This window comes from Myxine glutinosa, chromosome 5 (assembly GCF_964187855.1).
Source record: "Myxine glutinosa chromosome 5, kmMyxGlut1.1, whole genome shotgun sequence".
Lineage (NCBI taxonomy): Eukaryota > Metazoa > Chordata > Myxini > Myxiniformes > Myxinidae > Myxine > Myxine glutinosa.
In genome coordinates, this window is record NC_136265.1 from 211,260,633 (window position 1) to 211,275,270 (window position 14,638).

A 14,638-nucleotide genomic window follows, 5' to 3' on the forward strand; every position below is an offset into this window, starting at 1 on the left:
TGAGAGATCCCTGAAAAATAAAACAATTCCACCATTAGTCAAATATAAAATACATCCATTAATAGTGTGCTCAATGTACAGGGATTATAGGGCTGGCAGGATGGCTTTGAGATATGCACATTCACGTCTGAGCTGTCTAACCTAGGTTTGAATCTCGACCCAGCCATAAACTGTCAATCTTGGTGTTTCGCATACAGGTCGAGGCATCAATTGTGCCATCCATTGGAAGGAGGCTAGACCGGAGGACCACCCTGCCAGTACGGTCACTGGGATTTTAAGATCCCTTCATGCCCTTCGTGATGTGTAGTTGAGTTATCGACGATCTTAACGATTCTCTTGAATAAGTTCAATCACCCAAATATTTGTGTCTCACCATCAGCCATGATCTTTCTTCATCAAACCGCACTTCCAAGTTGGCCTCCAAAGCCATTCCACCGACTGCATGGGCATCCTCCATCGTGCCAAGTCCTTCCTTGGCACACCTGAACTCCTATCCACCTATAAGGCCCTCATCCACAGCTTGATGGAGTACGGCTGGTTCTCTGGGTACTCTGATGAGTACCTCATCCACACTCTGGGCTGGTGCTCCAACCTCACTTATTGACGCTCTGGAAACCAAGGCCTTCAAGATCATTGGAATCTCCAATGAGGAAAAATGAGTCTACCACTTCCTCATCAACGACAGGTTGTTGGTCTCTCTGTCTTCTTCTGCATCCTATTTTATCTTGCACACTCTGCTCTTTCTGTAGTTTGGGGTTTGTATACCACCCTAATCCCAGGTTTCCCACCACCCCATCCAGGTTTCTGCACACAAACTCTGCCAACAACCTCATTCTGGTGAAACTCCCAAAATCCAGGATCACTGCTCACATCCCCTCATTCTTTTCTATATTTTCTCCCACCTGTGGAATCAACTCCCTGCCACATTCTCTTCAAACCCATTCTTCTCTCCAGGTTTTCAAGACAAATGTCACAATCTCAGATCACCCCCCATCCAAAACCATATTTTCCATCTCCATTAACTCTCTCCAAACCCACCTTTTTCCAACATTCCTGATTTTCTTTCCAAGTTTGCTTCTGTATCAATCTTGTTCACTCCTGTGTCCTCCACTCATCCTCACATCCCTCCTCTTCAAAGTCTCTTTCTACTTTGACCCTCAACCCCACAGGTGTGTTTTCCCCTTCTCCTTCTGCTGTTCGTTCTGTTATGTTGTGACCTGATCCGTTCTAGCTCCTCCACGAGCCTCGACTCTGTAAGTTTAAAATAAAATAGCAATGGAGAAAATATTTTATTGCACGTTGTTTCAGAGATCAAAAGGAAGACTGAAATAGTCTGAACCCAAGGTCTTCTATTTGATGGGAGGGGGAAGAGGAGAGGGGTATAACTTATCTTAAGTAAAGTAGTCGTGTCAACTAGTGGTCTCGCCGACTCTAGTCGTAGTCAACGTGTGGCCCTGGATGGGTTTCTCTCATCTCCTCTTCCTGTTCGGGCTGGAGTTCCCCAAGGTAGTGTTCTGGGCCCTGTGCTTTTTCTGGTTTTCATCAATGATCTCTCCGACTCTCTTGAAAATCCTCTCTATCTCTTTGCTGATGAATCCACTCTCTGCCACTCCATTCCTCATTCCTCAGATCGGCAGTCTGCAGCCTCCTCACTCTCTGCAGACCTGGACAACATCACAGACTGGGCAAACAAGTGGAACATGTCTTTCAATCCTGACAAATCTCACACTCTCACTATGTCTCTCCGAAAAGACCGACTGGACAACCCTCCCATCCACTTTCGGAACAATCCTCTCCAAGAAGTTCTGTCACTCAAGCTTTTGGGTCTCACTATCTGCCATGATCTTTCCTGGGAAAACCACATTTCAAATCTGGCCTCCAAAGCCAGTCGCCGACTGGGCATCCTCCGTCGTGCGAAGTCCTTCCTTGGCACACCTGAGCTCCTCACCACATACAAGGCTTTCATCCGCAGCTCAATGGAATACTGCTCTCCCCTCTGGGCTGGTGCTCCTGCCCCACACCTAGCTCGTCTTCACGCTGTTGAAACCAACGCGTTCAGAATCATTGGATTCTCCCGTGATGAAGCTACCTCCGAGGGCCTTTCACTTACTCACCGCAGGCAAGTTGGTGGTCTTTCTGTCTTCTACCGACTCCTCTCCGGCCTTGCTCCTCCAGCTCTCTCTGGGCTCTGTCCCCCAAATATTCCTAAAGGTCGCACAAGATCTGCCTGCAACCCTCTTATGGTTAAACTGCCAAAATGAGGACTCTCTGCTCACCTTCACTCTTTCATTCCTCTTTTCTCCCACCTCTGGAACAAACTCCCCCACTCCCTTCAATCCCACTCCTCCCTCCAGGTCTTTAAAACAGCTGTTCACTACCATCTCTTATCTTACCCCATCCAAAACCTTCATCTTTTCTACCCCCGCTAATTTCACCCCAAATCCTCTTTTTTGAAATACCAACTTCTTTCCTGGAAGTCCTTGGTGTCCTTGTGTTTATACTTCTCCCACCCCCCTTCCCCCCTTCCCCCCTTCCCACGCCACCTCCCCCCAAGCCCTCTCCCTCCCACACATTCCCGATGTCCCTCACAAATGTTGTGTTTATGTGCTTCCCCTTCTCTCCCCACCTTGTCTACCACTCCCCTTTTTATATATTATGTTTGTTTGTCTGTTTGATTTGTTTGTGTGATAAATGTTAGCTCTTTCACGAGCCTCGATTATGTATACAAAAAAAAAAAAAAAAAAAAAGTTGAGAGATATTACACTAGCCAAATCAATAAAATATAAATCCTGGCATCTACTGTTTGCTTTCATACAGGAAATATTTATTCCTGACAAACATTAAAAATGCCACTCAAACTTAAAGCAACAGTCCTGGGATTGTATTTTCTGTGCTTTGGGTAAGGGATACATGGATTTGTGGTTTATAGATACATGGTTGTACATGTTTATCAAAGATTAAAACATACACAAACACAAACTTGTCTCTAGGGCCTCCAGGCTAATGTTACAATTCTGGATGGGTCGCCACTCCGATGCAGGATACACTTTATATGCCTGAGGATGCAGGAATTCTGAATTTGGCCATGGTACTGGTACTGGCCATCTTGTAAAACCCAAATTATGGAGACTAGCAATGGTACGGCGGGGCTTCAATTGGGAAGCCCAAATGAAAAGGCAAAATATCAGAAATTGAAGGCTTTTTTTTATTTTAAACGATTCATATAAACATCCGTTGAATCATATCACACGCAAATCATCAAAATCTAAACAGTACATGGCGCCCATTTTGAAAAAAGATTGAATTCTGCAAAACTGAAGTGGCCGCTACACGACTTTCTCAGTTGCACGTTTAAGTGTGAAGAGTGCGCGCCGAATCTGTAACACGGAAGCGGCCGCTACACCTGTTTCTCAGTCGTTTTGCACACGCTGCCATGTTACTTCGGAGCCACACGTTTATACAGGAAGAGTTTGTCAGGAGTCGATCTACTCTCTCCTGGTACGTAGAATAAACAGCATTTGTAGAATTTCAACAAAAGCCACATCATTGTTCATATCGGTAAATATTGTTGCGGTTTTGAGAACCCACACTTGTAAATATACCATCATTAAAGGTTAAAGGTAGCACCCCATAGGTAGGCCACAAGCAACACGTAGGTCACCTTAGGACGTCAGTTATTTCATAGTCTGTGTTTAGATAAGGCCATGTCCAGTAGTTGCATCTGCCTTGTGTCAAACAAATAAGAGGAGGTCCCCATCCGTTCATTTTAACAGCCTCCCTTCATCGACGCCATGAAGCGCTCTCCAGTCTGTGCCCCATCGGCCCTCCCAATTTGGTACGCTCCTTTGCCAGCAGCCTTCGCTGTCCTTGGGCTCGCTCAACCTAGCCAAAAGCCACAAGATGAGGCCTGAAAAGGGGGCAGAGCGCCAGGATGGAGGTGCGGCCACGTCAACCAGCCATCAGGGCGGAGCCGTTAAGCCAACACCAGCCAACCAGGGCTGAGGTGAGGTCGCCTGACCGGGCGTGGTTTGGGCTTCGAGAGCGTTCGCTGGCTTGGTTTATAAAAGCGCGCACGCAAAGCCCTTGAACAGGACTCGCTGGGGAAGGTTGAGAGGACTCGAGAGTATATGCGCTTTACCAAGAGGGGACTGCTGCGATTACGAAGGAATTGCGCTTTACAAGAGGGCTGACTGGGCGAGCGCATTGTGCAAAAGAACTGGTACGAGAGTTGAGTACGAGAAGGAGAGACGCGCTGTGGCAACCAGCTTTACAACGGGCGAGCGCGCGGAACGCATTGCCGAGAACTGCAGCGTGCCGAAGGACATTGGGGAAGGGGCGCTTGGAGCGGGTAATACCGGTAGCGCGTGTCAAAGCGGCGGTACGCATATTACGTATGCCAATAGCCCAGCTTACCTTTCCCCGTCACTATAATTGTCCGCTCGCGCTACACGACGTGGAGAGCTGCCTGCCGGGTTTCGTCTGCTGGTACGGGTCGAGGACCAGAGCCGGAACGGAGCCTGGACGCCATCGCCGGACCTTCCACCCTACCATCTACACCCCCTGCGTGAGTCTGAATTCTGAGACCGAATCTGAGAGCGATCAGGCCCGTGTCCAGGGAATAGAATAAGACTGTTTAAGACTGCCCTGCGTACTTTTCCTTCCTCTTTCTTTCTTGTACATTATTTTGTTTCCTCTTCTTCTTTGTACATTGTAAATCAATTGCCTTGTTCTTTCTGGTTTCTCCTTAATCCGATCGTCCTCGTCTTTTCTCCATTGGGTAAATGTGGCACGATTAGGAACCGCTTAGAATTGGGTCTAGTCTTGGTTAACAGCTCGGATCGCGGATTGCTATCCGCTCGGCAATCTTCCATCAATATCCGTGATTCGGGTGGGAGTTATTCCCTCGTTTCCGGTCAGCATTAGTACTTAGGTAGAAGCGAATCCCGAGGCCTAAAAACCCGACCTAACGCTGCCCGGGAAGGACGTTATAACTTCCAGGATCGCGCCGGCCAGATAGAGGACATGGGGATTAACCCTCACTTGATAAGGGGAGAGCCGACGTTTCTGAGATCCGCAACAATTGGTGTCAGGAATGGGATTTGAACCCGAACCAATTTTTTTTTTTTTTGGACAAATTTGGTCAAAATTACGAGCGGCCGAAATTTTATTAGAAAACCAAATTAAATCGTGCCATGGAGAGCCAAGGCGATCAGATGCCGGTGGTGGTAGAAGAGGAGGAAGGGTTAGAGGCAATCCAGGATCCCCGGGAAGAAGTGGGACAATTGGGAGAGATGGAGGAGGAAATTAATGAGGATGCAGCAGTAGGGGTGGCAGGCGAACAAAATGGTGGCGCCTCACACATGGCGACGAGGGCCGCACCCGCTGCGCAAATGGGAGGGATGGATATGCAAGACCTCATCGCGCAGCTACAGGCAGCCATACAATTGGGGGTGGACAGAACGCAGAAGCAAATTGGGGAATTGAAAAATGATGTGGGAAACCAAATTGGGGGATTGAGTAAGGAGATGGGAGAAATGAGGGCCGATAGTAAGCAATTGGGAAACCAAATTGGGGGATTGAGAAATGATATGGTAAATCAAATTGGGGGGTTAGAAAGCAAATTGGGGGGATTAGGAAGCAAATTGGGGGGCCAGTTGAAGGACGTGAATGGCCGAGCCAGAGAAATAAACGAGGGGTTAACGGGGTTTGGAAACAGAGTGGGTGGCCAAATAAAAAAGATGGGAAGGACATTGACCACAGGTCGAGCGGGAAAGGCACATCGGTATGCGACGGGGTAGCGCGGCTTGAGGAGCACGGGTTAAGCGAGGGGGAGCAAAGCACAGCCGGGTGGACCGGGGTAGAAATCGCGACATGGGGGATAGAAAAGCCGACGGCTGTTGAATTAGAAAAAAAAAATTTATTCGCACCAGCGGTCGTCGAACTTAACAAGGAAAAATAAATTGAAATAAAGGAAATAGTTGAAATCGGGGTTAAGAAGACGGTGGACTTAGAAGAGCAATCGCAGGAGGAAAAGATGGAATTTGTGCAAAGTCCGTGTTCGCATCATGATGCCGTACTTCCTAACCCAAATGAAAGTTTGCAGCTGCGTGTGGAGAGGAGGATCCTGAAGGTAAGCCGGGCTGTATATGCCGCGAAAAGGTTTGGCGCGAAAGGATTTTTCGCGCGCTTGGGATCCCGGCGACAACTGGGCGCTCGTATAAGGTCCGTGGTGAGGTGTATGAAAGAGAATGGCGTGCGTGTGATAAAAAGTGTGCGCCGAAGCGCGAGTGTGATACAGAGTGTGGAAGGGAGAGTGAGTGCGACACAGAGTGTGAGATGGATGGAGAGAGTGTGCGATAATGCACACCAGAGTTGGTTGTGGAGAGTGTGCGGGGATGCACACCAGAGCGTGTGATTGGGTGTGCGACAAGAGATTGCACACCTGTGGGTAGGTGTGCGCTGATTGGGTATGTGCAAGAGTGCACACCCATGAGTGTTACGGAGTACGTAACGGGAGAGTGTGCGCCAGGATGTGCGTGAGAGAGGTGTGTAACAGAGTGGTGTGCACCTGAGTGTGCGAGAGAAGAGAGTGCACGGAGAACCATGTATAATAACCAGCTTGACAGTAAGAACTCTAAGATTTTCGGTGGATGGCCTCGGGGCGCTTCCTTGTGCATTGTACGCATCGCGACCTGCTTCTTGCTAATGTGGGTCGTGCTGCCGTGCGCCGGGAGCTGTCAGCTTGGCGCATGGACCTGGAAATCTTCCGTGCACATCAATTAATAATTTCTATAATAAACCTCTTGTACCACAGTTCGGAATGCCTCCAGGGGTTCTTCTTGGGGTCAGGGGGGGCCGGGGGGGGCTGATCGCTGTCACCACAGCTGGAGTAGAAGAATGAAGTAGAAGAAGAGAATTGCAGTAGAAGAATGTGTGGAGTGTATGGGAGGCACTGGAGCACCGCGTTTTGTGAGTATGGGGAGAGTCGCGTGTGGATGGGAGAATGCAACTCGAGCATCGACGCTGATCGGGGCAGCGGTTAGGCCGACGTGAGCTCTCGGGGCATGGTGTTCTTTGTGTGCTGCGGGGGCCGGCGGGGATTGTTTCCGCGGCGCTCTTGCATGGAGCGCCGTGCACGATTCGGGCCGGGCTCCACCCTGTATGGTCGGTGCCGCGCCTTCACGGGCAATGTGAACGGCACGGTTTGAGGGGAGAAAGGCCAGGTCAGACCTTCGCCCCCTGGCGGGCACGGTGTTCCGATCGGGGGAGGTTGGGTCATCGGGCCGGAGACCGAAAGGCTCCATGCCGGGATTGACCCTGGAACCTCGGCCCAAGTATGCCTCCTCCCCAGAATCGAAAATGCCGGACGGACCCAACCAACAGGAGACTGACCGTCGCATGCATTGCTCGGCTTTTCGAAGCCGAGCTGTGAAAATGCATTACCGCACCCGACGAGGCTTGAGTACAGTGGACTAGTAGTGGTAGTGATAGGAATGGTAGTTGTACCATTCATTGGGCGCAGAGGAGCTATAGACTTGTGGGGTTGGGCGCTGAAAACTAGCCAGGGCGGGCTAGGATAATCGATAGGATTTGGAGATGACCATAGGAGACCGAGATTTAAGTGGTGACTTTTGTACAGGTAGTGTGGACGTAGAGAGATTAGGTGGATGATAATGGAGTGGATGCGCTTAGTATAAGGGATGACAGGGAGAGCACTAGTATTAGAGGGAGATGGCTAGCTAGATGATGCTGTGTGTGTGTAACTGTGGGAACCACCGTGTGCATGGGCTTGAAATGAGGAATTGGAATGAGAGTCTTGGTGGTGCTGGTGAGCAATTGAGGAATTGAGAAGCAATGCTCGTGAAAGATGTGTGTGTGTTAAAGTGTATGAGTAGAGTATTGAGGATGTGTGTAATGGCGATGAGTGCATTGACTTGCATAGGGTGCAAGTGGAAACAGGAATGAGAGCACAAGGGTGTGCAAGAGAGCTTGGTGGTGTGGAATAAATGGTGTGGAGTGAATGGTGTGTGGAGTGAGTTGTGTGGAGTGCATGGTGCGAAAGAGTGAATGGGGGGAGGATGGACCCCTTCACGAGTACCTGGGGCGGGTAGTTTAAAAGTAGGTAGAGGGAGTAGGTAAATTGTTTGGATATTGACATCTGTGGTGCAGATAGTAGCAAAGTATTGCTTGGATGGGTGCGTAAGTGTGTGGAATGGCTGGGCGTGTGGCTTAATTGGTACATATGGTTAAATGAGCACTCCGCCACTGGTACTCTGTCAGCCAGGTGAGGCCGCAGGTAGGCTCTGGGAGCCAGGTTGGAGCTCAGGTAGAGTTCAGCGGGGTCCGAGGATCCTAAGGAGAGGACCTGGGTAGCCCAATGCCAGAGGGGGCATTAGTGGGGTAAGAGCCAGGGAGGGCCTTCCCCGGTTAGGTAGTCGTCGGGAGCAGGCAAGCTCGGGAGGAGTCTTCAGTGGCGGAGGTGCGCAGGTAAGTAGACCTGCTGGTAGAGCCACACGACCCAGCCCCGAAATTGTGCGAGGGCACAGTATAGAAAAATGGAGGGAGTGAGACCCCAAATTGGGAGAGCACCACAGTATGGTCAATGGGAATTGGTTTTTAGAACCGCATCGTGTAAAGAGGCCAATTGGATTGGCAGGGCAAGACCCCGGGTAGTGTAACAGAGTTAATGTCAATTAGAAGGATAGTTAGGAGGAAAATCTCTTCGCACCATCCGCATCCACTCACCTAGGTGACAGGACTCCACACCAGGTTTTGCGAATTGTTTGGAGAATGTAAGAGTTGTAAGACGCATCATGACGGAGTGAAACATTGTGTTTATTCCATCCCTTCCTTCTTGGGAGGGATTGGTAACGAATGTGGCATTAAGGGAGATATGGGGGACGTGACAGTAGAGATGTGATTTGTAAATTGTTTAAATACGGGGAAGGGCAAGGGTAGTGTAGGCTGACATGGGGAGGTGACGTATGAGTAGGGACGAGCTTTCTCAGCTCGCTCTCCCGCGCCCTTCATGTCGCATTGCCTTGTTTTGATGTGTACCCTTGCGCCCTTGCACCCCGCTAACCTCTGCTTTGTCTTCCTTCCCCACTCATGGACCATGGTCTTTTGTGCGAGGGGAGTGTGCAGGTGCCCTGAACGGTGCGGCCGCACTCTTGCTGCCTGCACCCTGCTGCCTGCCTCCCTGCCTGCACTGATACACCATATGGACCACACGTTCTGTGGCCTGGCACCTTTGCTGGGACAGACCATTGCTGCCAGCAGTATCTGGCTTGCGGACTACTGTGTTTTAAGTGGCATCAATGCCATGCAGGCGGACCACCTACGCTGGCCCTGCTGGCCAAATAAAAAAAGCGGACGCGGTTTGTGCCCTTTTTCTAAATTAACCTTTGGTGTGCCCGAAAAAAGATGGTAAACTTTTACGAGGGCACACCGAAGAACAGCAAGTAAGAAGATACAGCCAAGAGCCATCGGCCCAGCAGTCAAGCAAGCACAATACATCACGGACTATTTTAAAATGTTTGTTTTATGTGCATGTTGGGTGATGGTGCTTTTCAAGCATTTTTTTTTATTATGGTGCATTTATTGTGGTGCATATGGGTGTATGGTGTGTTGGTGCAGTGCAGTGCAATTGGTATTTCCTCTTATCAAAAGTTCTTCTTTTTTCCACAAAAGACAGGTCCAGGGTTGTAGTTGTAAATAATTAGTAGTGTCTTGTAAATAACATGCTCCCCACCGGCTTAAATGTTTAGTTTATGAATAATTCAGTAATTCGGTTAATTGTGGGCATGAGTGAGTTCGGTAGGACACAACGCAGCAGGTGGGACATATCTAGTGTTAAAACTGTCGCACTCAGGGTGAGGTTAAATGTAGAGGGAAACTACACCTAAGTGTCACATGTAGTTGTAAAAGTAGTCCTGACCCAGGTTTCGGCTCGGGACGAGCCTGGCAAAAGGAGGGGTGCAGTGTTGCGGTTTTGAGAACCGACACTTGTAAATATAACATCATTAAAGGTTAAAGGTAGCACCCCATAGGTAGGCCACAAGCACCAAGTAGGTCATCTTAGGACGTCAGTTATTTCATAGTCTGTGTTTAGATAAGGCCATGTCCAGTAGTTGCATCTGCGTTGTGTCAAACAAATAAGAGTAGGTCCCCATCCATTCATTTTAACAGCCTCCCTTCATCGACGCCATTAAGCGCTCTCCAGTCTGTGCCCCATCGGCCCTCCCAATTTGGTATGCTCCTTTGCCAGCAGCCTTCGCTGCCCTTGGGCTCGCTCAACCCAGCCAAAAACCACGAGGTGAGGCCCGAAAAGGGGGCGGAGCGCCAGGATGGAGGTGCGGCCACGTCAAACAGCCATCAGGGCGGAGCCAGTAAGCCAACACCAGCCAACCAGGGCTGAGGTGAGGTCGCCTGACCGGGCGTGGTTTGGGCTTCGAGAGCGTTCGCTGGCTTGGTTTATAAAAGCGTGCACGCAAAGCCCTTGAACAGGACTCACTGGGGAAGGTTGAGAGGACTCGAGAGTATATGCGCTTTACCAAGAGGGGACTGCTGCGATTACGAAGGAATTGCGCTTTACGAGAGGGCTGACTGGGCGAGCGCGTTGTGCAAAAGAACTGGTATGAGAGTTGAGTACGAGAAGGAGAGACACGCTGTGGCAACCAGTTTTACAACGGGCGAGCGCGCGGCACGCATTGCCGAGAACTGCAGCGTGCCGAAGGACAGTGGGGAAGGGGCGCTTGGAGCGGGTAATACCGGTAGCGCGTGGCAAAGCACCGGTACGCATATTACGTACGCCAATAGCCCAGCCTACCTTTCCCCGTCACTATAATTGTCCGCTCGCGCTACACTACGTGGGGAGCTGCCTGCCGGGTTTCGTCTGCTGGTACGGGTCGAGGACCGGAGCCGGACCGGAGCCTGGACGCCATCGCCGGACCTTCCACCCTACCATCTACACCCCCCCGTGAGTCTGAAGTCTGAGACCGAATCTGAGAGCGATTGGGCCCGTGTCCAGGGAATAGAATAAGACTGTTTAAGACTGCCCTGTGTACTTTTCCTTCCTCTTTCTTTCTTGTACATTATTTTGTTTCCTCTTCTTCTTTGTACATTGTAAATCAATTGCCTTGTTCTTTCTGGTTTCTCCTTAATCCGATCGTCCTAGTCTTTTCTCCATTGGGTAAACGTGGCACGATTAGGAACCGCTTAGATTCGGGTCTAGTCTTGGTTAACAGCTCGGATCGCGGATTGCTATCCGCTCGGCAATCTTCCATCAATATCCGTGATTCGGGTGGGAGTTATTCCCTCGTTTGCAGTCAGGGTTAGTACTTAGGTAGTAGCGAATCCCTAGGCCGAAAAACCCTACCTAACGCTGCCCAAGAAGGACGTTATAACTTCCAGGATCGCGCCGGCCAGATAGAGGACAATGGGATTAACCCCCTCTTAATAAGGGGAGAGCCGACGTTTCTGAGATCCGCAACAATATTATTCCATCGTCTTTGGAAAAAGTGGAAAATTGGAAAAACAATGCAGCCTATTTTACTCCAGGGGGTCCGAGGATTACCCACCCAAAATATTGTTGCGATCGGTTCATCTGTTTTTGCGGTACCTTCGAACGGACAGACAGACGGACGGACATTTGGTGAATTATAGTAAGATAACTATTTCAACGACAGACAAAAAAAAAACATACACACAGTGTATTTATTTTTCTGTCATGCAAGAAGTGACCTCATGTTCACGCAAGTGTTGTCACATTCGTCACTGAAAGGGAGCACACAATATCAGTGTTAGTGCCATTCGCCATTTTGTTTCCACTCAGGAAAGGTGAATTTATTCCATCCAAAACTTTTCCTACACGTGTCTGAATTTGAATTGATTGCATGACCATTATATAACGCACAACTATAACGCTTGAGGTGGAACATTGGTAATTTTAATTTGAAGTTAAAAAATAATAATAATAATAATAATAATATGTATACATATATATACGAGCAACGGGCTTATTTTAGCTGAGAATAATGACTGCACCTGAGTTGCTGTGTTGTCATGATTTACACCAATCATAAATCAAACAATTATTTTGCAGAAATGTATTTGTTGTGTTTGTGATATTCCTTTTTAATAAACAATTTAGGTTGAAGATTTAGGTTGAATGTTTTTTTTTCAAGAAAGAACCGCTCAGCACATACATACGGGAGGGGTAGGTGAAGACTGGAAGTTTGGGACGATTACACCTCACCACCACGTAATTCAAAACACCTCACGACCAAGTAATTCAAAACACCTCACCACCACAAAATTAAAAACACCTCACCACCAAGTCTTTCAAAAGACCTCACCACCACGAAATTAAAACACCTCACCACCAAGTAATTCAAAACACCTCACCACCAAGTAATTCAAAACACATCACCACCACAAAATTAAAAACACCTCACCACCAAGTAATTCAAAAGACCTCACCACCACGAAATTAAAACACCTCACCACCAAGTAATTCAAAACACCTCACCACCACGTAATTCAAAACACCTCACCACCAAGTAATTCAAAACACCTCACCACCAAGTAATTCAAAACACCTCACCACCAAGTAATTCAAAACACCTCACCACTTAATTTAAAATACCGAACAGCCATCAAACACGTAATAAAAACACCTCACCACCAAGTAATTCAAAACACCTCACCACCACGTAATTCAAAACACCTCACCACCATGTAATTCAAAACGCCTCACCACCAAGTAATTCAAAACACCTCACCACCATGTAATTCAAAACACCTCACCACCATGTAATTCAAAACGCCTCACCACCAAGTAATTCAAAACACCTCACCACCATGTAATTCAAAACACCTCACCACCATGTAATTCAAAACACCTCACCACCAAGTAATTCAAAACACCTCACCACCAAGTAATTCAAAACACCTCACCACGTAATTTAAAACACCGAACAGCCATAAAACATGTAATAAAAACACCTCACCACAACGAAATTAGAAACACCTCACAGCCATAAAACACGTAATAAAAACACCTCACCACCACGAAGTTAGAAACACCTCACAGCCATAAAACACGTAATAAAAACACCTCACCACCACGAAATTAGAAACACCTCACAGCCACGAAATTAAAAACACACCACCACGTAATTCAAAACACCTCACCACCCACCTTGTGATATTAAAACACCTCACCACCATGTGATTTAAAAACACCTCACCACCACGTCATTTAAAAACCTCACCACCACATAATTCAAAATACCTCACCACCACATGATTCAAAACCACCACAACGTTATTAAAAACACTTCACAACCACGGAAACAAAAGTTTGAGGGAGTCGTTAAGTGACAACACAGACACTGCCCAGATGTGTAGATATAGAGATAAATGACTGTACCCGAGTTGCCGTTTTGTCATGGTTTAAACCAATCACAATTCAAACAATTATTTTGCACAAATGTATTTGTAATATACGTGATATCACATTTTATAAACAATTGAAGTTGAAAACTTAATTTGAAAAAAAAATTTTCCCCAAAAAAATTCCCCAAAATAATAATAATAATTGGACATTTTTTCAAAGAAATACCCTTAGGACATACCGATGGGAGAGATATGTGCAGAACAGAAGTTTGGTACGATTTCACAAAAGTTTGAGAAAGTAGTTCAGTGACAACACAGGCCAACACAGGATAACACAGGACAGGACAGACACTGCACAGATATATATATATATATATATATATATATATATATATATATATATATATATATTGTTGCAGTTTTAGAACCCACACTTGTGTAAATATGAAACTCTTGTAAATATGACATTAAAGGTTAACGGTTGCGTCCCTAGTTAGTCCACAAGCAACACGTAGGCCACCATATAACTTTAGTTATTTCATTATTATGTGTTTTAGATAAGGCCATGTTTCCAATAGTTGAATCTGGGTTCCATCAATTAAATAAGAGTAGGTCCCCAATCTAATTCCGGCCATTTTGCCAACCTCTCTCTCCCAGCGACGCCATTCCGCGCCTTTGCCAGCAGCAGCCGCCTTAGCGCTCGCTCAAGCGCCGCCATTAACCATGCGGTCAGGCCCGAGGAAAAAGGGGGCGGAACGCCAAGAACAAGGTGTCGCCTGTCAACCAGCCATCAAAGGCGTGGCCGGTAAGCCCTCACCAGCCAACCAGGGCTGAGGGAATATCACCGACGGGCGTGGCTTTATGAAGCGCGGAGTGATCTTGGCTCGCATGATATAAGCGCGAACGCAAAGCCCTTTCACGGACTGCTCGAAGGACTTACGCGGTGTTGGAGGCGCGCACATTTGCAAAGGACTCGTGCGAGAGCGGCGCTATTAACAGACTGCGCACACGGATTTCTTTTGATGAGAGAGCGCTGCTTGGACTTGGTCGGCAGCGTGCATTACAAACGGACTGGTGGGAGAGAGCGCATTTGAACGAGTTTGGTTGGAGACGCGCTTATTAACGAATTTGTCCGGGAGCACACACGTACAGGACACCAGCCTCCCCCCCCCCCCCCCCGCTATAAGTAAGGTCCGGTCGCGTTCCAACGATACGCGGAGCTGCCTGCCGGGTTTTCGCC